This window comes from Globicephala melas, chromosome 3, assembly GCF_963455315.2.
Source record: "Globicephala melas chromosome 3, mGloMel1.2, whole genome shotgun sequence".
Classification (NCBI taxonomy): domain Eukaryota; kingdom Metazoa; phylum Chordata; class Mammalia; order Artiodactyla; family Delphinidae; genus Globicephala; species Globicephala melas.
In genome coordinates, this window is record NC_083316.1 from 83,812,368 (window position 1) to 83,835,876 (window position 23,509).

At 36.8% G+C, this 23,509-nt stretch overlaps 1 long non-coding RNA gene across 1 annotated transcript in view; it reads left to right on the plus strand.

Moving 5' to 3' along the window:
- LOC132597002 (uncharacterized) overlaps positions 1-23,509 on the plus strand; it is a 355,690-nt gene that overhangs the window by 165,564 nt on the left and 166,617 nt on the right. Inside the window, exon 2 of the long non-coding RNA XR_009563284.1 lies at positions 20,069-20,141. This is a non-coding gene — a long non-coding RNA (uncharacterized lncRNA). The remainder of the gene's footprint in view (positions 1-20,068; positions 20,142-23,509) is intronic.

The following is a 23,509-nucleotide window of genomic DNA, read 5'->3' on the forward strand; positions in this document are numbered from 1 at the left end:
TCATCTCACAGCAACCTCCTAAAGTAGGTATTATTAATGGGGAAACTGAGGCTCAGAGCAGGTACCTTAGTAATTAATTGAAGACCAAGTGTCACAATAAGTGTATGAGATTGGCTTCAAGTCCATTGGAGTTGAAAGTTCTTGTTCTTAACCCCACTAATGTGCTCTGGAGCTTGAATGCAACTTTCCTAATAATGAATTAATTTTCCCCATCATATCATACTTTCTTTTTATCACAGCTACTATAGACCCCAAATCAATGAAGACAATGTAGATGTACTGGCCACGTTTATAAATTGTGGATTTGTTTTAGTTAAAATAAAGCATTATAAAATTTATACAATAATGCCTTGTATAATGAATTTTATTAATGATACTAAAAATAAATATTTGATAAGATTTTACTGTCTTACTGCTCCTTAGTTTGCAGAACAATAGCTTGACTATTGTTTGCACTGAGATTTGTTGTTTTATAAACTATTAATACTCAGAGGACAAATATTCAATCTGACCAAATATCTTTCCTCTATCCCGTGCATACTATTATTCACAGTTGTACGCTAAAGAAATCCTTTTGGATTATGGTGATATAAGTAGCTAGTGCATCAGAAAATTCACAGAAGAGCATAGCCATGGAAGAGCCAAATAGGCTGGTTTTGAGAAAAATCCATCCTTTTTTTTTTTTTTTTTAAACAGGTCCTCACAGTCACCCCTTCGCGTTGCATGGCTGGATTTGCAGTTCTTCTGTAAATGTGCTGTTTCTCTTTGTCCAATTTACTGGTCAGATGACTGTGTCATAAATCCACCATCACCACCTCCACTCCTGGTACTAATTAGCACCCTGTTTGTCAGCTTCAGTCCAGTGGTAAGGACTTGAGTGGTTATAAATACTGTAATACTTTTTCACCTGTGAAAGTAGCTCTTCCAAAGACAAAGAAGAAAGCACAGCAGGCAGGAAGGCTGCATTATTGCCACCTGAGCTGTTCCTTTCTCTGGACAATTTCAAGCTTTAACATCTGTTCTGAACACTGCATTTATTAAACTAAATAACAAAATACATTCATCTGTATGTAATAGTCCTCCCAGGGGATACAGAATGGGGTTTCCCTCTTTTTAAAAAAAGTGAAACACAGTTGACAGAGTCTGCTGTCTGTTTAATGTCAAGAAAAGCAGCCTGGGATATAGGAAAGGAACATATTAGGAAAGATTTTTTTCCCCTCTTTGACTGTGGTGTGACTGCTGCTGAGGATATGATTATGTGTATTCTCCTACAATTTTTAATTACTGGGTTTAATTGTTGGCAGGTGGATAAGAGTTCTGTTACATGTAATGTTTAATTGTTTATCCTTTGCTCTTTGTTAGAAATTGAATGCATTAGTTTGAAAATGAGACTCAAGAGGTCTGTTGTGGTAATGTGTTCCTTTTCCTGCTAGAGGACAAAATAAACTCAGATTATAAAGTTCTAATTCTTGCAAGGTCAGAAACTTTCCTCACAAATAGCAATCACATGACTACCAATGAATATGTAGGTCACACACTTAACATTCTTAATAAAAGTAAAAAATGTGAGGAAAATATAGCCATTTTTAGATGGATATAAAAGTCCATTCTGAAACCAATGTAGAGAACATCAATGAATTTTCCAACTTTTCTCTCTCTATTATCACAGTTAGGACTTAGACCTTCTTTCTCTCACCTTCCCCTCTTTCCTCCTAGTTTCTTAAAGACTTCATCTAGATTCTGAATGGGCTTTCTTCATTTGCGTAGCTCTCACTTAGCACTCCCATGCCCTAAAGCCTCAATTGTCTGTAGACCCTAACCTCTAGCAGGCTGTGAAGCTCAAAGGAGGTGGTTTGGTTTTTAGAAAAGGGACTGAAAAAGTGAAAAAGTCTAAAGGGTTTCAGAGAAGTAAAAATAAACTGGTTATAGATGTGTAGAGGAAGTCTCATGAAAGATGTGATTCTAGGTTATGAATGATCGTAAAGTGTTGGAGGTAGTGGAAGATAACACTTAAATGGGAACAGAAAGCTAGGGGGAGTTGGAGAGTAGGCCTTATGGAAGATGAGAAATAATATTGGTGAACCCTGGAAGAAAATATACTCTGAGGATATTGGTGAAGCATTTGAAATGAGGCAAAGAAGAAAAGGAATGTTCAGTCAGTACTTACTGGTCTTGTACCTCCATTAATGCTGTCCTTAGTGTGCCCAGGGTGAATATCACATGATGCATAGATTATTTCTCATATGACTCACATATGATCATACATTTATGACCCATCTATGACTACTGGCTCACCTGTCCAGTTTCTAAGTGGCAAATGAGAGCTTAACCCTTTGTGAAATTACACCTGTGGTGTGAAATGCAACAAAAATACTGACTGGTATGAATTGCTACTTTGAATTTGACAAAAAATGTCTTTTATTTAGCCAAGTTAAGCAAGAAGTGCTACATTTCACTTGCAAAGAACTTCTGTGAGTTTTATGAACCCAGTGGAAAAGTCAAGTTTGCCTGCAAAACACTTATTTTTATTGGTGATTTGGATTGCTAAGCTATTGTAAAGTGGCTTTTGTTTGTGTTTATTAATAGGTACAGGAAAAAACTTAGATCATCTAAGAAGATTTTTTCCCTGTCAGACCAACACTGACTATTAATTCACATTCTCATATAGTTCTCGTTCAGTTTGAAATGACTCAAGCTGATTTCTTTAGTATCTGCCTCCATATCTTTAAAGAACATCTGTATATTGTACTTCATTTTAAGACATTATTTATTGAATTTTCATTAGTAAAGGTAAGGATTTAATTCTATTTCACCTACTACACATACATGTTTCCATTCCTCCATGCTCCCAAAATATTATGGTATAAATTTGGGTATTTTCTCTCAATTTTTCCTGTATTTGATATATTGTTCCCAGAATATTAATGTAAACATTCCCTCTCACACTGGACAATAAGGTATAAAAAATCTCAGAACATTTACAAATGCAGCTGCCCTTTATATAACTCTGGTTATGTGATATTCACCTAACCTCAAACTTTACTCTGGATGTATATGTTTTACATGTTTTGATCTACTATATTGTTTGGAGTATCATTAAAAGGCAAGGTGATTTGGTTTCAAGACAGCTCTGACAATGCTAAGAAATCTAGCACAGTTCTTCTAGCACAGAAAAACAAGTATGCTGTATGTTGTATGTTGCCAACAACTCAAGAGGAAAAAAGTAGTTTAGATCTTAAACATCCTGGCATAAATAACACCCATAGTATACACAAATCAGTAATAACATATTATTTTTGAAATGAGATTTTATTTAATGAATGCCAACAAGAATTTAATCCCTATATTTCATTGAAAAATGTTTCATCCATTTGAATAAATATTTTTTTCTTCTTAATTTGTGGCTTTAAAAAGATTTTGCAGGCATTAGAACAGCTGCCAATGTTATAAATTATGATGTACACTAAGTAGAATTGCACTATTTAAAAGGAAAAAAAAAGAAATGTACACACACCTTTAAAGTATTAAATTGTTCAAAAAAGGCATTCTTCTCCTTATCCCTAAATACATGTAAAACATTATAAAATGCTGCCTAAAGTTATTGTCTGCTTGGTTTCTTTGGAGGGAAACTTGTGAGTGGTTAAAACAAAACATTTTCTGTTTTGTTTGCAAGATGTTTCTCTGTCATGGCTGCTCTTATTAAATAACTAGTTTTTGTGTGCAGTGTGTATCTAGGAATTAGTGATACTTGAGAGATTAGAGCCTGTTCAAAGACATAAAAGGAAAAAACTTTCAGGAATTGATGTTAAAATAACCTGAAAACTCCTGATACTGATGTTTTTCAAGAATTACTTTCAGCATTTTAGAATTCTCAGTCGGTATATCTACACAGAAAAATAATCACTCTCTAAGTTTGGTTCTCCATGGCTTTATCCTACATCTACTTGGTTCAAGGGAACAAAATACTTCTTTGTTGATACAAATGGATTAATATGAGTTAACTAGAGCAACAGTTCTGCTTAAGACCATCCCAGTATGGGAAGAGCTAGATTTCACTTTTTTTCGAAGTTTTTCTATTTAGTAATGACTTTTTGTGCATGGATGGAATTCAGTTAGAACTACAGAGAAGGTTTGATGTACAATATTTGGAGCATAGTGGGGACCAAAGCAGACAAGCAATTATTCCCTCACTTATCAAGAAGGTAAATGATCTTTGCACCTCTTCTATATGGATCACAATTAAGAGCCAAGAGGTGAAAAAATAAGGCTTGTGCGTTGCCAACATATATGTTCTATACATACTAAAGCTCATGAACTGTATTTGTGGGAAAGCTTCTTAGATTCTTTTATAGCAATTGTTTAAGTTTCTATTATTGGATTATTAAAAATCCAATAGGTTATTTTCTGATTACTCCACTTCTACTATTTCAAAAATATTTTAAAAGAAGGGGAAGGGCATATAGCTATATGCAGGTCAGCTGAAAGGACACTGACAGTCTGCAGGTGAGGGAGGATACAGGCTGATAAACCTCTGTGATCCCTGTGGGTAGCACTGCACAATTCAGAATAATGGTGCTGATAACAATAAAAATGGTGATGATGATAAAATAATAATGGTGATGATAAAATAATAATGGCAATGATGAAAATGGTAGTCATTGTAATGGCTTTAATTTCCTGAGTAGTTTCTATGAGTCAGGATTTGCTTTATGTGAACTTTCATACCTGATCTTTATGATAAACCTATGGAATATGTATTACTGTTGCCCCCATTTTATAAATGATGTACAGAGGCACAGAGAAGTTAAGTCATTTGCATGAGGTCACACAGTTAAATGAGGGAGAAGCAGAATATGCACTCCTACAGGTATGTTATGTTCTACTGAATGACTTGCATTTGATGACTCCAAGTCATCAAGAAAATGTTAAATTGTGTTCAGCATTTTTGGTTAAGAAGATAGAACTGTAGCTTGATTAGAGGGATAAGTGTCAGTTTTCTAGAAGAAAACTTATTCTCTTTTATATAAATGCAAGTGTATGTGAGAGACAACTAAACAAGGCTCAGCGATAAACTTCTTGAGGATAGGGAGGAAATGGGAAATGTGCATTCATTACAGGCTTTAGTCAAATCAGAGGGGTCTGATGAATGACATTTGGGAAGCCTGAGACAGGGTAGATATTACTACAAAGCCATTAGGGGCTGATATTGAGGATTTATTTGAGGATAGTGAAGTCTTTCAAAACTGTCCAAGGCAAAGTTTGTTTGTAAAGGGAAAAACAATGTTGTAAGCATAGATGAATTAGAGTAAAAATCAAATGTACTTGAACAGTCAAAGTACCCTACCATTGGGTACAGACAATGACACCATTTTTTTCTCCTATGAGTGAGTACTGTCCTAGGTAATTAAAGAAAAATTTGTCAATGTGCCTTATCAGGTGTCAGTCTCAATAGTGTGGGTGGGTCTGCTTATGACGAGAAAAACCACATAAACAAGTCATGCTATCTCAACCTCAAAAGTAGAGCTGATCTTCAACATAATTGATTTTTATCAGTTTAAAAAAATAATCAGTGATTTATTAGATGACACTTGGTGCTAGTGAATCAAGATGCACATGACTGTTAACTCGGATGACAAATGTGTTAAATTGAACAGATCATAAAAAATTAGAAAGATAGCCAACAAAAGCTAAAATTAAGTCAATGGAAAGTGGCTACTTGCAAATATATTAATGACCAAAAATTAACAATGTGTATATGATTGGAAAAAGCCTGGCTTGGAAGAAAATGTGGCTGGAGATTACCTGACAGAGGACTGTAAAGAGAAATAAGAATCCCAAACCTAAACCTTAAATACATACATGAATTTATAACAGCCATTATTAAAAGTTAATTTAGTTCTATTTCTGATGGTTTCATTGATGAAGTTAAACCAGAATTGAAAAAAGTCCCCAGTCAAATATTCAAATAAATATCAAAATAGTAGCTGAATTAGAACACACAAAAGAACTGTGTTAAAGAACTGTGTTAAAATTCCCAAGTAGCCACACTTCCTCAAACATTTTTTAAAGTTTACTATGCATCCTTTTCATGACCATAATTTAACTGATGATTCTTAAAAATGAGTTAGTGTTCCAGAATGGAGTATAGAAAACTTAACTTCAGCTATTCAAGGTAATTGCATGTTCCATTTTTTTTTTACATTTTGTAGGATTAATTCACAACCTTTCTTTCATATTTTACACCTTTTCCTCACTGCTTTGCAATGTACTTTCACTTTATATGCTATGTTGTTGTACAGACTATTTTTTTTAATGTTCTCAGGTTGAATTGTGATTTATATTCATAAATAGGCCAAAGTCATAAAGGCATGATTTAATACATTTTCTAAATAACATATGACATTATATAGTTATATCTTAAGTAAATTAATGCATAAACAATGTGATTCTTATGTGCTATAGAGTCTTTTGTGTAAAACAATGCAATAAAGATTTATTAAAATCTAAATTTAGTTTGGTTCCAAATGTCTTAAGCCTGGAATTTACTTTGTGGTAAATGGACTTGAGATATTATTTTTGAGAGAAATTTAGACATACTTAATGATATCCCAAATAGTATCCAGAGTTTGAAAACAGGTGCTTGAAGTTTGGGAGTTGTTGAAGTCATAAAACAAAATATTTACACACACACTGGTACAAAGATCCCACTGTCTCATGCTACTTATTTTAAGACAGGTGATTTATTTATTTGTACTGGGCGTGTTTATCATGTGCAGCGCTAATAAAAGCTAGATAGAATAGGGAATAATTAGGGAACAGTTTCTTTTTTTTTTTTTTTTGGAGGAATTTTTAGGAGGACGTATGTTGATGATGCATCAAAATGTTCCTATTATTTTTGGTAAAGTTAGATCTGAAAGCAACATACATATGTTGGATTTAGAACATATACATTGCACATTTGGATTTAGAAATAATATGGATTATATCCTTATCATAGACAATAATATATTTAGAGTTGTAGTCCTCAGTTTAATTCAATCCATGCTTCCCCTTTTTGTCCATGTTCCCTATTTATAATAATATAATTCTTCCTCTGATCCTCCAGATTCTGCTACACTTCTGCAACCTATCTTGTGAAATAGTAATTTAAAATGTGACTGTGAAAACAGTGACTCATTTTTTCTTTTGGGAACCACCTTCCCTTCTTTTAGTTCATGCAGTTTAGTTGAGCTGATTCAAATCTAACCTAGGGAGTCAGGAGTGGCTCATACGGATTTTTTTATTCCTAGTTGCAATTCAGAGACTGGTACATGAAGAAAGTAGGTGTACAAGATTCAATTCCAGGAAGAACTTTGGCATGAACTAGAATGAAGAAGCTCTTTTCATTTATTTGTTTGTTTTTGTGGGACTGCTTTCTGTTAGGATAATGCAAGGCGGGAAGTGTCAGTACTCACAATATAGAGAGGTCATGCTTAAATTATAGCTGGCTCAAAGCGAAGCTGAGCCAAGAGAGGCAAATGATGAACTATTGATCATAGCATTTGAGCCCCTGGGTCCAACCATGCCTGAGGCTAACATTTACTCTGAAATTTTCAGTCATAGAAAATTGCAAATTAATGCCTCCCCCACTTTTTTTCTTTGCTTTAGTGAATTGAGTTGGCTTTCTTTCCATTGCAAGCAAAAACATCCTAATACAGAAATGACTTGTGGAAATATGCACATTCCACTAATTAATTCTTTACTTATCTGTCATATGTATATAAAATGCAGTATAATTTTCCTCCAGCTCGTTACCTCTCTTACCACAAAAACTCCCTAGCACCATGAATACTGATTACATATTCAATAACCATAATATAAATTATACTCGGAGTACAAACAATTACGTTCTTCAGATCGGATATTAACAATCATGTCCTCTTAAACCAGTGTAGTTAACTTATTATCCTGTTTACCTGTAACCTCTTTATCATCGAAGCTGACACTGTTCTTTTGTGCTCACTTTATGTTTCTCCTCTTAATTCATGTTGTAACTGCGGCTTGAATATTTTATTCTGTATTCTCTCTCTCTTTCTACACCTGGGTTTCTGTTTTTGATGTGTCTTTTGACTTATAGCTCCCTTTCCTTTCTCATATCTACTATGTCCCTCACTACTGACCCTTAACTCACCCCTTTGTCACAGCTGCTCCTTTGCTGATCCTCCTCCTCCTTTTTCTTTTTCCTTCCACCAACCTTAAAGCATCTTCAGGACATACATGTATGAAAGGAGTTTTGGACTAGATATCTTTGAATTTCCTGGTATTGTGTCTTAGCACACAGTAGGCATTCAATAAATGTTATTGAATTAATATAAACTTACCTTATGAATATAGCATTGTAGAGTTCTAAGAAAATTAATGCTGTTTCAAAGCTGCCTGAGTTATGTGCAGAAAGCAGATTAGACAAGGAGAGAAGTGAGTTAATAATCTTACCTTCAACATATAGTTAATTTTGATACCTGTTAATTACTCACTGCTGTTTGGAAGGTAGTAGCAGACATGTCTCTCTTTTTAGTGAGGTTCGGTCTCCCAACAAATGCACTAAGAGCTAAACAGTGAGACTCCAAATGGTGGTAAGCAATTGTTTATATTTCAGTACAAGTTCCTGTATTATTTCATTCATTTTTTAAAGTTTGTGAGACTCTGGGGAGATTATTAAGAAGAAAAGGCTGCCATACCTTTACATTGTAATATTGCTGCAGTCTGTATTTCAGATACTCTCCCGCACTTATTGACTGGGTTCTGTCCTATGTAGACCTCTGATGGCCCAGCTTCTCATTTCCCTCAGTCACTATTCATTCTGCTTGCACTTGAATCTTGACTCAGGTTAGAATTTTCATCAGTCACCTTTATATAGTCCTAATATCCTAGCTTACCTTAAACCTATAGCCAGGTCTGCTATGTCTGGATCAACCCCTGGCCAATTTATCGTTTATTATGCTCACAGGCTATCAAATAGAAGTGTTGATTTGACTTGCTGTGACCTCTAATTTACTTTTTAACTCATTGTGAATACCAAGACTTTTTGTTCATGTATCAGTTTCCTAGTAACAGTTTTTATCAGTTTCTATTGCTTCAATCCTTTAATCTCATTTCATAAGCCTCAGTCCTGTCAGATAGTCTTACCCACTGTTTCACAAAAAGGATAAAGGTCACCACGTTAGTCACAACTTGGCCCATCTACTGTCTTTACTACTCACAAGTACCCTTTATTGATATTCATCTTTCTTCCTTGCTTCCTTTTCTGTTTGAGGAAGATGTGCCCTGTCTTCTTTTTACAGCTAACGACAATACATTTGCTCCTCCAAGACCCTGCTCACTCTTGATCTATAGCATCTTCAGTCTTTCCACCTCCAAACTTTTCTTCCCTATAACCACAAATGTACAAAGGTCTCACCTCCCTTTCACCATTGCCAGAATTTTGGATTAGAATTAACAACCATTGTCTCTTCATAATTATGTACTCTAAGCCACTATTTAGCTTTGCTATCTTGAGTCCACTGAAACCCTTTCCTTAATTCACTGACAGGGATCCTGTGCTCCCTCCAACTAATTTGCTCACTTTGCTAAAATAGTTCCCATGGTTAGAATTCCTTTTCATCTAAAATTTCTATGACTGGGAAAAAAATGCTCTTAGAAGCTACCACAAAGCTTTTGCTAAAATTTACAAGCATCTGTGATAAAAAGAAATATTAACTCACTCCTTCTTGCTTTGAAAGATTTCCTGCCTTTGAAGGGGGAAAGGTGATATTCATTAACTTCTAGATGAGATATAACCAACATATTGGTCTGTGCTATTGAATATCTAAAGTGTGTCAGAACTGAGCTAGGCTTAGGCATTGCCTTAATGAAAAAACAATCTCTGCTCAAAAGGATCTCACAGCTAGCCTATGCATTAGGGCATTAAGCCTAGCTTCGGCTCATATCTGAAAACTTTAACTAGTTTGAATATGTTTTTTTTTTTAATTAAATACTCCTACTCATGGAAGCTAAGTAGATGTTTTATTAGTATTCTTAAAATCATGGCAAGCTTAACCAAAATCAGTGACCCCTTTGGCTCAGCATGTGAAATTTATTTTCCACGATGTATTGCCCCTTATCCAATTCTAGAATGTGGAAAAATCCACGTTAGTGAGTTTATAATTATGGCTTACTAACTTAGTCAAAATCATATCCATTCCTATTTGAAGGTTTTCAATAAAAGAATCATCTATGCTGTAAAGAAAATATGTTAGATACATATTTACTCTATCGCCTGATGAAAATACAAACAAATATAGGATCCTTCAAATGAAGTATGTTTACCCAAATACACATTTTTACTGTTTCTATATCTTTATTTATTTATTTATTTATTTAGAACTCAGACAAGTAAAATTTTAATATAAACTAGATAAATATACAATCAATTTGATGTTATTTCTAACTTTGGAGCCATTACTCTTACTTTTCTCTATGCTTTTCCTAATTATTAACAAAATAAAAAAAATTCTTTTGGATAAAATGGTATTGTGTTAAATGAAATAAGCAGCATACAAAATTACAAGTCTATTTTGTCATAATTATGTCAGCATATACAACGGAGACTTTAAGGAAGTATCCACAGATGTGAGACATAGATAATTAATTTTTCTTCCTACTTTTCTCCATTTTCCAAAAATGCTGTTATGACTGCAAAAATTTCACCCTCAAGACCTATAAAATAAATTTTATAAATGAAATATTTTTTGCTTAAATGCCAGCTTGAAGATAAAGAGAGTTGTATTCAATTTTCCATCAACAAAGAGGTAAAAAAGTGATACTATAACTGTGAATTAGAAGATTTAATTACATCATTATTTGCCATCTATAGGACATAGGAATGTTGATATAACCTCACGTGACCTTTTTAAAATACGCAATTAGTGGCCTTGTAATACATCAACCTTAAGCATCCTTATCCTCTTAATATGCTATTATATTAAAATTTAAACAGAAAACTTTTTTTTTTTTTTTTTGCGGAACGCGGGCCTCTCACTGCTGTGGCCTCTCCCGTTGCGGAGCACAGGCTCCGGACGTGCAGGCTCAGCGGCCATGGCTCACGGGCCCAGCCGCTCTGCGGCATGTGGGATCTTCCCGGACCGGGGCACGAACCCGGTCATCGGCAGGAGGACTCTCAACCACTGCGCCACCAGGGAAGCCTTAAACAGCAAACATTTCTTTTTTCACTCCTAGGTCACTACACTTTCCTAGTTTCCCTTTATTCCTACTCCATCTCCTTAGCTGCTTCATCCTCACTTCACCAACCTGGAAGTATGCAAATATCCCAGAATTCAGTTCTTATACAGTTTCTCCTTTCTTTCTATACTAAATTATTTAATGATTGTATCTACTTCCATGGATATAAAAGCCGTATATATTCTGAAACTCCTAATTTATTTTTCTAACCTGGACCTCTCTTCTGACCTCCAGATTTATTTATTTATTTATTTACATCTTTATTGGAGTATAATTGCTTTACAGTGGTGTGTTTGTTTCCGCTTTATGACAAAGTGAATCAGTTATACATATACATATGTTCCCATATCTCTACCCTCTTGCATCTCCCTCCCTCCCACTCTCCCTATCCCACCTCTCTAGGTGGCCGCAAAGCTCCGAGCTGATCTGCCTGTGCTATGTGGCTGCTTCCCACTAGCTATCTATTTTACGTTTGGTAGTGTATATATGTCCATGCCACTCTCTCGCTTTGTCACAGCTTACCCTTCCCCCTCCCCATATCCTCAAGTCCATTCTGTAGTAGGTCTGTGTCTTTATTCCTGTCTTACCCCTAGGTTTTTCATGACATTTTTTTCCTTAAATTCCATATATATGTGTTAGTATACGGTATTTGTCTTTCTCTTTCTGAGTTACTTCACTCTGTATGACAGACTCTAGGTCCATCCACCTTATTACAAATAGCTCAATTTCATTTCCTTCTATGGCTGAGTAATATTCCATTGTATATATGTTGCACATCTTCTTTATCCATTCATCCGATGATGGACACTTAGGTTGTTTCCAACTCCGGGCTATTGTAAATAGAGCTGCATTGAACATTTTGGTACATGACTCTTTTTGAACTATGGTTTTCTCAGGGTATATGCCCAAGAGTGGGATTGCTGGGTCATATGGTAGTTCTATTTGTAGTTTTTTAAGGAACCTCCATACTGTTCTCCATAGTGGCTGTACCAATTCACATTCCCACCAGCAATGCAAGAGTGTTCCCTTTTCTCCACACCCTCTCCAGCATTTATTGTTTCTAGATTTTTTGATGATGGCCATTCTGACTGGTGTGAGATGATATCTCATGGTAGTTTTGATTTGCATTTCTCTAATGATTAGTAATGTTGAGCATTCTTTCTTGTGTTTGTTGGCAGTCTGTATATCTTCTTTGTAGAAATGTCTATTTAGGTCTTCTGCCCATTTTTGGATTGGGTTGTTTGTTTTTTTGTTATTGAGCTGCATGAGCTGCTTGTATATTTTGGAGATTAATCCTTTGTCAGTTCCTTCATTTGCAAATATCTTCTCGCATTCTGAGGGTTGTCTTTTTGTATTGTTTATGGTTTCCTTTGCTGTGCAAAAGCTTTTAAGTTTCATTAGGTCCCATTTGTTTATTTTTGTTTTTATTTCCATTTCTCTAGGAGGTGGGTGAAAAGAATCTTGCTGTGATTTATCTCACAGAGTGTTCTGCCTATGGTTTCCTCTAAGAGTTTGATAGTGTCTGGCCTTACATTTAGGTCTTTAATCCATTTTGAGCTTATTTTTGTGTATGGTGTTAGGGAGTGTTCTAATCTCATACTTTTACATGTAGCTGTCCAGTTTTCCCAGCACCACTTATTGAAGAGGCTGTCCTTTTTCCACTGTACATTCCTGCCTCCTTTGTCAAAGATAAGGTAACCATATGTGCGTGGGTTTATCTCTGGGCTTTCTATCCTGTTCCATTGATCTATATTTCTGTTTTTGTGCCAGTACCATACTGTCTTGATTACTGTAGCTTTGTAGTATAGTCTGAAGTCAGGGATCCTGATTCCGCCAGCTCCGTTTTTCATTCTCAACATTGCTTTGGCTATTCAGGGTCTTTTGTGTTTCCATACAAATTGTGAATTTTTTTGTTCTAGTTCTGTGAAAAATGCCAGTGGTAGTATGATAGGGATTGAATTGAATCTGTAGATTGCTTTGGGTAGTATAGTCATTTTCACAATGTTGATTCTTCCAATCCAAAAACGTGGTATATCTCTCCATCTATTTGTATCATCTTTAATTTCTTTCGTCAGTGTCTTATAATTTTCTGCATACAGATCTTTTGTCTCCTAGGTAGGTTTATTCCTAGATATTTTATTCTTTTTGTTGCAATGGTAAATGGGAGTGTTTTCTTGATTTCAGGTTCAGATTTTTCATCATTAGTGTATAGGAATGCCAGAGATTTCTGTGCATTAATTTTGTATCCTGCTACTTCACCAAATTCATTGATTAGCTCTAGTAGTTTTCTTGTAGCATCTCTAGGATTCTCTATGTATAGTATCATGTCATCTGCAAACAGTGACAGCTTTACTTCTTCTTATCCGATTTGGATTCCTTTTATTTCCTTTTCTTCTCTGACTGCTGTGGCTAAAACTTCCAAAACTATGTTGAATAGGAGTGGTGAGAGTGGGCAACCTTGTCTTGTTCCTGATCTTAGTGGAAATGCTTTCAGTTTTTCACCATTGAGGATGATGTTGGCTGTGGGTTTGTCATATATGGCCTTTATTATTTTGAGGAAAGTTCTCTCTGTGCATACTTTCTGCAGGGTTTTTATCATAAATGGGTGTTGAATTTTGTCGAAAGTTTTCTCTGCATCTATTGAGATGATCATATGGTTTTGCTCTTTCAATTTGTTAATATGGTGTATCACGTTGATTGATTGCATATATTGAAGAATCCTTGCAGCCTGGAATAAACCCCACTTGATCATGGTGTATGATCCTTTTAATGTGCTGTTGGATTCTGTTTGCTAGTATTTTGTTGAGGATTTTTGCATCTATGTTCATCAGTGATATTGGCCTGTAGTTTTCTTTCTTTGTGACATCCTTGTCTGGTTTTGGTATCAAGGTGATGGTGGCCTCGTAGAATGAGTTTGGGAGTGTTCCTCCCTCTGCTGTATTTTGGAAGAGTTTGAGAAGGATAGGTGTTAGCTCTTCTCCAAATGTTTGATAGAATTTGCCTGTAAAGCCATCTGGTCCTGCGCTTTTGTTTGTTGGAAGATTTTTAATCACAGTGTCAATTTCAGTGCTTGTGATTGGTCTGTTCATATTTTCTATTTCTTCCTGATTCAATCTTGGCAAGTTGTGCATTTCTAAGAATGTGTCCATTTCTTCCAGGTTGTCCATTTTATTGGCATAGAGTTGCTTGTAGTAATCTCTCATGATCTTTTGTATTTCTGCAGTGTCAGTTGTTACTTCTCCTTTTTCATTTCTAATTCTATTGATTTGAGTCTTTTCCCTTTTTTTCTTTATGAGTCTAGTTAATGGTTTATCAATTTTGTTTATCTTCTCAAAGAACCAGCTTTTAGTTTTATTGATCTTTGCTATTGTTTCCTTCATTTCTTTTTCATTTATTTCTGATATGATATTTATGATTTCTTTCCTTCTGCTAACTTTGGGGTTTTTTTGTTCTTCTTTCTCTAATTGCTTTAGGTGCAAGGTTAGGTTGTTTATTTGAGATGTTTCCTGTTTCTTAAGGTAGGATTGTATTTCTATAAACTTCCCTCTTAAACTGTTTTTGCTGCGTCCCATAGGTTTTGCGTCGTCGTGTCTCCATTGTCATTTGTTTCTAGGTATTTTTTAATTTCCTCTTTCATTTCTTCAGTGATCACTTCGTTATTAAGTAGTGTATTGTTTAGCCTCCATGTGTTTGTATTTTTTACAGGTCTTTTCCTGTAATTGATATCTAGTCTCATAGCGTTGTGGTCGGAAAAGATACTTGATACATTTCAATTTTCTGAAATTTAGCAAGGCTTGATTTGTGACCCAAGATATGATCTATCCTGGAGAATGTTCCATGAGCACTCAAGAAAAATGTGTATTATGTTGTTTTTGGATGGAATGTCCTATAAATATCAATTAAGTCCATCTTGTTTAATGTATTATTTAAAGCTTGTGTTTCCTTATTTATTTTCATGTTGGATGATCTGTCCATTGGTGAAAGTGGGGTGTTAAAGTCCCCTACTATGAATGTGTTACTGTCAATTTCCTCTTTTATGGCTGTTAGTATTTGCCTTATGTATTGTGGTGCTCCTATGTTGGGTGCATAAATATTTACAATTGTTAAATCTTCTTCTTGGATCGATCCCTTGATCATTATGTAGTGTCCTTCTTTGTCTCTTCTAATAGTCTTTATTTTCAAGTCTATTTTGTCTGATATGAGTATTGCTACTCCAGCTTTCTTCTGGTATCCATGTTCATGGAATATCTTTTTCCATCCCCTTACTTTCAGTCTGTATGTGTCTCCAGGTGTGAAGTGAGTCTCTTGTAGACAGCATATATATGGGACTTGTTTTTGTATGCATTCAGCAAATCTGTGTCTTTTGGTGGGAGCATTTAGTCCATTTATATTTAAGGTAATTATCGATATGTATGTTCCTATTACCATTTTCTTAATTGTTTTGGGTTCGTTATTGTAGGTCTTTTCCTTGTCTTGTGTTTCTTGCCTAGAGAGGTTCCTTTAGCATTTGTTGTAAAGCTTGTTTGGTGGTGCTGAACTCTCTCACCTTTTGCTTGCTTGTAAAGGGTTTAATTTCTCCATCAAATCTGAATGAGATCCTTGCTGGGTAGAGTAATCTTGCTTGTACGTTTTTCTCCTTCATCACTTTAAATATGTCCTGCCAGTCCCTTCTGGTTTGCAGAGTTTCTGCTGAAAGATCAGCTGTTAACCTTATGGGGATTCCCTTGTGTGTTACTCGTTGTTTTTCCCTTGCTACTTTTAATATGTTTTCTTTGTATTTAATTTTTGACAGTTTGATTAATATGTGTCTTGGCGTATTTCTCCTTTGATTTATCCTGTATGGGACTCTCTGTGCTTCCTGGACTTGATTAACTATTTCCTTTCCTATGTTAGGGAACTTTTCAACTATAATCTCTTCAAATATTTTCTCTGTCCCTTTCTTTTTCTCTTCTTCTTCTGGAACCCCTATAATTCGAATGTTGTTGCGTTTAATATATTCCCAGAGGTCTCTGAGACTGTCCTCTGTTCTTTTCATTCTTTTTTCTTTATTCTGCTCTGCAGTAGTTATTTCCACTATTTTATCTTCCAGGTCACTTATCCGTTCTTCTGCCTCAGTTATTCTGCTATTGATCCCATCTAGAGTATTTTTCATTTCATTTATTGTGTTGTTCATCATTGCTTGTTTCATCTTTAGTTCTTCTATGTCCTTGTTCATTGTTTCTTGCATTTTGTCTATTCTATTTACAAGATTTGAGGTCATCTTTACTATCATTATTCTGAGTTCTTTTCCAGGTAGACTGTGTATTTCCTCTTAATTTGTTCAGTCTGGTGGGTTTTTATCTTGCTCCTTCATCTGCAGTGTGTTTTTCTGTCTTCTCATTTTGCTTATCTTACTGTGTTTGGGGTTTCCTTTTCGCAGGCTGCAGGTTCGTAGTTCCTGTTGTTTTTGGTGTCTGTCCCTAGTGGCTAAGGTTGGTTCAGTTGGTTGTGTAGGCTTCCTGGTGGAGGGGACTAGTGCCTGTGTTCTGGTGGATGCGGCTGGAGCTTGTCTTTCTGGTGGGCAGGTCCACGTCTGGTGGTGTGTTTTGGGGTGTCTGTGCCCTTATTATGATTTTAGGCAGCCTCTCTGCTAATGGGTGGGGTTGTGTTCCCGTCTTGCTAATTGTTTGGCATAGGGTGTCCAGCACTGTAGCTTGCTAGTCGTTTACTGAAGCTGCGTGCTGGTGTTAAGATGGAGATCTCTGGGAGATTTTTGCCGTTTGATATTATGTGGAGGTGGGAGGTCTCTTGTGGACCAGTGTCCTGAAGTTGGCTCTCCCACCTCAGAGGCACTGCACTGATTCCTGGCTGCAGCACCAAGAGCCTTTAATCCACACGGCTGAGAATAAAAGGGAGAAAAAGTAGAAAAAGAAAGAAGGAAGGAAGGAAGGAAGGAAAGAAAGAAAGAAAGAAAGAAAGAAAGAAAGAGAGGAAGAAAGGAGGGAGGGAGGAAGGAAGGAAAGAAAAAAAGAAATAAGAAAAAAATAAGATAAAATAAAGTTATTAAAATAAAAAATAATTATTAAGAAAAAAAATTTTTTTTTACAAGAAAAAAGAGGAAAAAAATGGAGGGATAGAACCCTAGGACAAATGGTGGAAGCAGAGCTATACAGACAAAATCTCATACAGAAGCATAAACATACACACTCACGAAAAGAGGAAAAGGGGAAAAATTAATAAATCTTGCTCTCAAAGTCCACCTCCTCAATTTGGGATGATTCGTTGTCTATTCATGTATTCCACAGATGCAGGGTACATCAAGTTGATTGTGGACTTTTAATCCACTGCTTCTGAGGCTGCTGGGAGAGATTTCCCTTCCTCTTGTTAGCACAGCTCCTGGGGCTCAGCTTTGGATCTGGCCCCGCCTCTGCGTGTAGGTCTGTTCTTCGCTCAGACAGGACGGGGTTAAAGGAGCAGCTGCTTCGGGGACTCTGGCTCACTCAGGCCAGTGGGGAGGGAGGGGTACGGAGTGTGGGGTGAGCCTGCGGCGGCAGAGGCCGGCGTGACGTTGCAGCAGCCTGAGGCGTGCCGTGCGTTCTCCCAGGGAAGTTGTCCCTAGATCCCGGGACCCTGGCAGTGGCGGTCTGCACAGCCTCTCGGGAGGGGCGGTGTGGAGAGTGACCTGTACTCACACACAGGCTTCTTGGTGGCAGCAGCAGCAGCCTTAGCGTCTCATGCCTGTCTCTGGGGTCCATGTTTTTAGCCGCGGCTCACGCCCGTTTCTGGAGCTCCTTCAAGCAGCGCTCTTAATCCCCTCTCCTCGCGCACCAGGAAACAGAGAGGGAAGAAAAAGTCTCTTGCCTCTTCGGCAGCTCCAGACTTTTCTCCGGACTCCCTCCCGGCTAGCCGTAGTGCACTAACCCCCTGCAGGCTGTGTTCACGCCGCCAACCCCAGTCCTCTCCCTGTGCTCCGACCGAAGCCCAAGCCTCAGCTCCCAGCCCCGCCCGCCCCGGCGGGTGAGCAGACAAGCCTCTCAGGTTGGTGAGTGCTGGTCGGCACCGACCCTCTGTGCGGAAATCTCTCCGCTTTGCTCTCTGCACTCCTGTTTCTGCACTCTCCTCCGCGGCTCTGAAGCTTCCCCCTCTGCCACCCGCAGTCTCCGCCCGTGAAGGGGCTTCTAGTGTGTGGAAACCTTTCCTCCTTCACAGCTCCCTCCCACTGGTGCAGGTCCCATCCCTATGCTTTTGTCTCTGTTTATTCTTTTTTCTGTTGCCCTACCCAGGTACGTGGGGACTTTCTTGTCTTTTGGGAGGTCTGAGGTCTTCTGCCAGTGTTCAGTAGGTGTTCTGTAAGAGTTGTTCCACGTGTAGATGTATTTCTGGTGTATCTGTGGGGAGGAAGGTGATCTCTCCATCTTACTCTTCCACCATCTTCCCCTTGTCTCTCTATATCTTTAATAGATTATTGTTGGTTTCAGGTGTTATGGTAGGTTAAATATGTAATATTATATCAGGGCATCATATTCATGGAGAAAGAAGAACACTCACTCTGTGTGTACCAGACAATGGACATTTGTTGTAAATGCCAGGGCTTGTATACCTCAGTTTAAAATGTGTATGCACTGTTATTTATGAGTTCCCATATATTGTATAGTTTACAACCATCACTAAACTAACTACAGTGAATGCTGAGACACAAATTTAATTTTTTTCCCTTGTAATTCAGCTACACTTCTTTGTGAAGAATTATTATTAATTTATCTGATAGCTTCAAATGATTTAAAATGCTATTTTTGGTAAAATCATATTTTATACACAACAAACTAGCTGTCCTAAATTTTCTTGCATTCTTTGCATCGGGGTGTGAAAATACCTGTTTTATATATTATATATTTAAATATATGTGTATATTTTGCTTTCTCTTATATTACCCTTTAAAAAATGTCGAGGTTAGTTTTAAATGAACTATGTCTTCTCATAGAAGAGCTTAAAAACCTTAGTTATCTTATAACATTCTATTGAAACACTTTCCATAATAACTCAGAAATAAACAAAGCTTGAAGAGTTACATTATGGATCCTAAAGAATCTGAAATATGGGTTCTTCTTATTTCATACTATTTTGAGAGTGATATGCGCCAACGTACAAGTCACAGAGCTTCTTCATGGTTAGGACTCTTTATGCCCTACCTAGAGAGAATATTTGTGGGATAATGAAGTCATATTTGCCACAGAAATCTTCCACTGATGTTCATTTTAAGCTTGTGAAGAGTTGTCATTGTGGTTGGGGTTGGATTTGGAATACATGGCAACTTTCTGGCCTTTATCAAGTGTAAGGTTTCAATACTTAAGCCTTCCTTATGAGTCTGTGGTCCTTTGGGGTGTAAATTTGACTTCAAAGATAGCTTGGCACAGGAGTGAGGCAAAGTCTTTATGCAGGTGTCTCTGCCTCACTAGAAATCTGATTGCCTGCCTTGTATCCTACATAAATGCTTTTTTAAAATTTTTAACTGACAGTTACTTTCCCTTGAACTCCTTTGGACAACAAGTCCTCCGACCTAAACTCTGATATCATTTCTTGTATGTTTAGGGATCTAAGGAGGCATTTCTAGTATGTCTGAAAAATTCCTAGAGTATAACATCTTTGAAATTATTATTTCTCCTGACAGGAACATAATGTGAATACTTGATTAAAAAGGCTGGTCCGGTCTTTGAAATACCTAAATATATATGGAGGGGAGATAAGAAAATGATTTTCAAGGAAGATTCGGTATTCTTCCTTGTGCACTTAACCAATTCATAAAAATAGCTAACACTCACCATTCTGTTCACAGAACATGCGATCCTCTGCCCAGGACTTGCTGAACATGGAGGGCTAACAGGCTGCTAACCTGCTCTACTTGCCTGGTATGTTTGTACAGTTCTACTACCAGTTGGCTTATATGCTTACCACAGTGTATTCCCAAACCAATTGTGTCAATTATTATTATAATTATGTAATTTACTTGATAATCTATGAATTAATGCAGTGTGAGTGTGATAAAAGTTGTTTCCATGATAACTAATTAGAATGCTCTGGAAAGGGTTGATAAAGGTGAATTGCTAAAAATACTGTGTCCGCTGTCAAATTAGGTGTGAGCAAGCTAAATATAAACAATTGGAGTAAAAGTTATTAAAATGTAGAGTTTTTTGATAGCATTTAAAAATTCTTGCTTGAAAGACACTAAGAACATATATTTTGATTTATATGTATGGCTAGTGAAAGAAGGAAGATGGGACATTACAGTCAGATCCATACTTTCTTAAGAAAAGACCTTGTCCAACATCAAAAGTATTAGATAATTATTATGTTTTATTTGTCACATAAAGTGAAATATTTAAGATATTATGTGCATTTTCCTTGATTTCCTACTTTTTCAATTATCTGACCAATCACTGTTCTAGGTAACTAACATAAGACCCTATCTACTGTAAATGCTTTGGTCTAAGTAACTGTGTTTTACTGCTTATTTAACATTGGAATCCCCAGATCCCCTCAGTAGGAAGAAGATTTTTTGCTTGATCAAGTTGAATTTCCTTAGTGTAATGGAGCTTCCTTCTGAATGGAGCTTCTACTACCTTCCCAGCATCCTCCCCCACCTTTTCCCCATACATCTGAAGCTACAGCCATATCTGACTGCTGACTAAGTACTAATCATGTCGTAGACTTTTTGCCTCTGATCACACTGTTTGGGATTCCATCAGGCTGTCACCCACCTGATCTATCTGCTTTGTCCACTAGCAAAGTCCTTTTCAAATATTCCAGCTCATATATTCACCTCCTCTGTGTAAACATCCCTGCCGGGAACTCCCTTAGTTTTAGTCCTGTAAAAGTAAGTACTTTGTTTTAGCACTTATCACTCACACTGCAAGATGATTTTTTAGGCAGCATTTGTCTCAGCCAGAGTCTAATCTCCTTAAAGGGGAAAGAAACCATGTATTGATTGTTTCTGTATTCCCAAATCCAAGCAAATACTAGGTATTTGGTAATGTGTGTAGAATGAAGTAACAAAGAGATCGAATTTGTATCAAATTGAACTAACAACTAGAATCTTCAGAGAATAAGGCCTCCCTCAGAAGCTAGTGAACTCGTTGGTCTTTCTACCTTAAATTACCTTTTCTCTTTTTTCCTTTTACCATAGAATTTATCGTCTCAACTTCTATACCTCTCATTAATCTTAAACATGGTGTATTTCAATTTCAGCCCCTACAAATTTATGGGAGATTTTTAAGAAAATTGTAAACAACTACTGACAGGGAATTCCAGAAGGAATTAAACTATCAGATGGTGGGTTTGACCAGATTAAATTTAAGGTTCCCTCGTGGCCTGATATTCTGTGAGTTATCTTTCAGCAGGTATTAGTTCCCTCACAAATTATGGTGTCCTTCACATTCTGCCATATGGGCTGTCATCTATTCTACTCGGTAACCATGACTCTCTTATGGAGCCTCTCTTTCATCATCTCATTAGTGAACAAGAGCAAGTGGGTTAAGTGCCCACTTACCCTTCTACCTACCTCTTAAATCCACAGCCAGTGGGATGGACAATGGGAAGTTGGCTGGGCAGATGGCAGGGCTTGCTTATATATTTGCACATAGTACTCTCTACTGTCTGGGATTAGCAGAATGATAAAACCGTGTGTGTGTGCGTGTGTGTGCGCGTGCGTGCGTGTGTGTTTCCTCCTCTGCAGCCATAATGTACTTGAAACAGAAAGGGTAGTGTACTTGTCTATATATAAAGGAAGTAGCAGGGAGAAAGTAGTGACAGATTCAAGTACTGGGTCACATCCTACTGTCAAATGTATTCAGATGGCCTGGGGTGAAGATGATCCAATGCATCTATCCCAGTTATGCCTGAGCACAAAAGTCGGCAGCAACAGATTTGACATAGGGTGAGCAGTTCTCTAGGACTAGGTGGGGATGGGGACAGCAGAATATTAAGAACTCAAGGTGAATGTCAATTTCTGTCACAAGTACTGTCACAAACTCAGAGATTTCCTTACTAGCAAAGAGTAGCAGCTTTTTTTTTATTGGTGTCCCCATTAGGACTATTGAGATCATGGAAATTACCTAGGTCCCAGTATTTATAACAACCAATACTCAATGTCATGATACCCTATAGAGAATTCCGCTAGTTCTGGTCAGTGGGTGATCATTTCATTTCTTTGCTGATTATTTCCTAAGGACATGCCATGTAATTATATTATACCACACGTGGTTAAAAACTCTGAAATCTTGTTTTTTGTGTGATTATATGTGGCTAATAAGTTTATTTCTCTAAAGCTATTTCATTGGGAGAGATTTTAGCACAAAAAGTGGTAGTTTACCCATATGCCTTTCTATTATATTTACGAAACAAAGTTACTGAATTAGTTTATGCAGGGCTCTGAAATTTTACCCTTCCTGGGGCTAGAAAATATACATTTTGAAGTAGCTTCCTGGAAATCTGTATAATGCTGTCATCACAAATTGTGTGTGAGTGTGTGAGTGTGTGTGTGTGTGTGTGTGTGTGAGAGAGAGAGGTATAAAAAGAAACAAAATGTAGTAGATCAACCATCTATAAAGTGAAACAGGAACACTTTCAAAACTTAATAAAAAAGCCAGTTGAGGGTATGTGAGCTAGAAGCACAGTTATATCTTTTAACTCCACAAAATTTCATTTCATTTCAAGTTCTTGTCTAACAAAGCTGCATATATCAGACACTTAAAACGAAAACTGATGTTAGCACCAGCTGTTGGATAAAGGCATGTAACCATCCTTCTTAAGTTTAGCTGTTAGCAATGTCTGTAACCTGCAGCTAGCTGTGAGTGATGCAATGTCCTTGAATTAGAGAGTGAAACACTCTGGTAGATAAAATTAATTGATGAAATTTAGGTATATGATTTAATGCACCAAAAAATGAGTCACATGGAAGACAGAAATTAATACATATTCATAATGAAATTACTCCTTGGCTTATTGATGGCAGGGAGCAAAATAATTCTGGGATTGAGAGGAATTCAGGTTAGAGCTGAGGGAATTTGCCAGTTACACAATTACCTTGTGGCTTGGAAGGGCCAGTGTCTTGCCCTAGGCAATGCTATCACTCTTAAGTATTCCAAGGCCCTAAACAATTCACTCAATTCTCTTCCAAAATTGTATGCATAGATGATAATCCAGGGGAACTGGGGAGCTCCAGATGCCCTATTATTAATATATAGCATACAATATTTCATTCATAAAGTAATGACTTTGG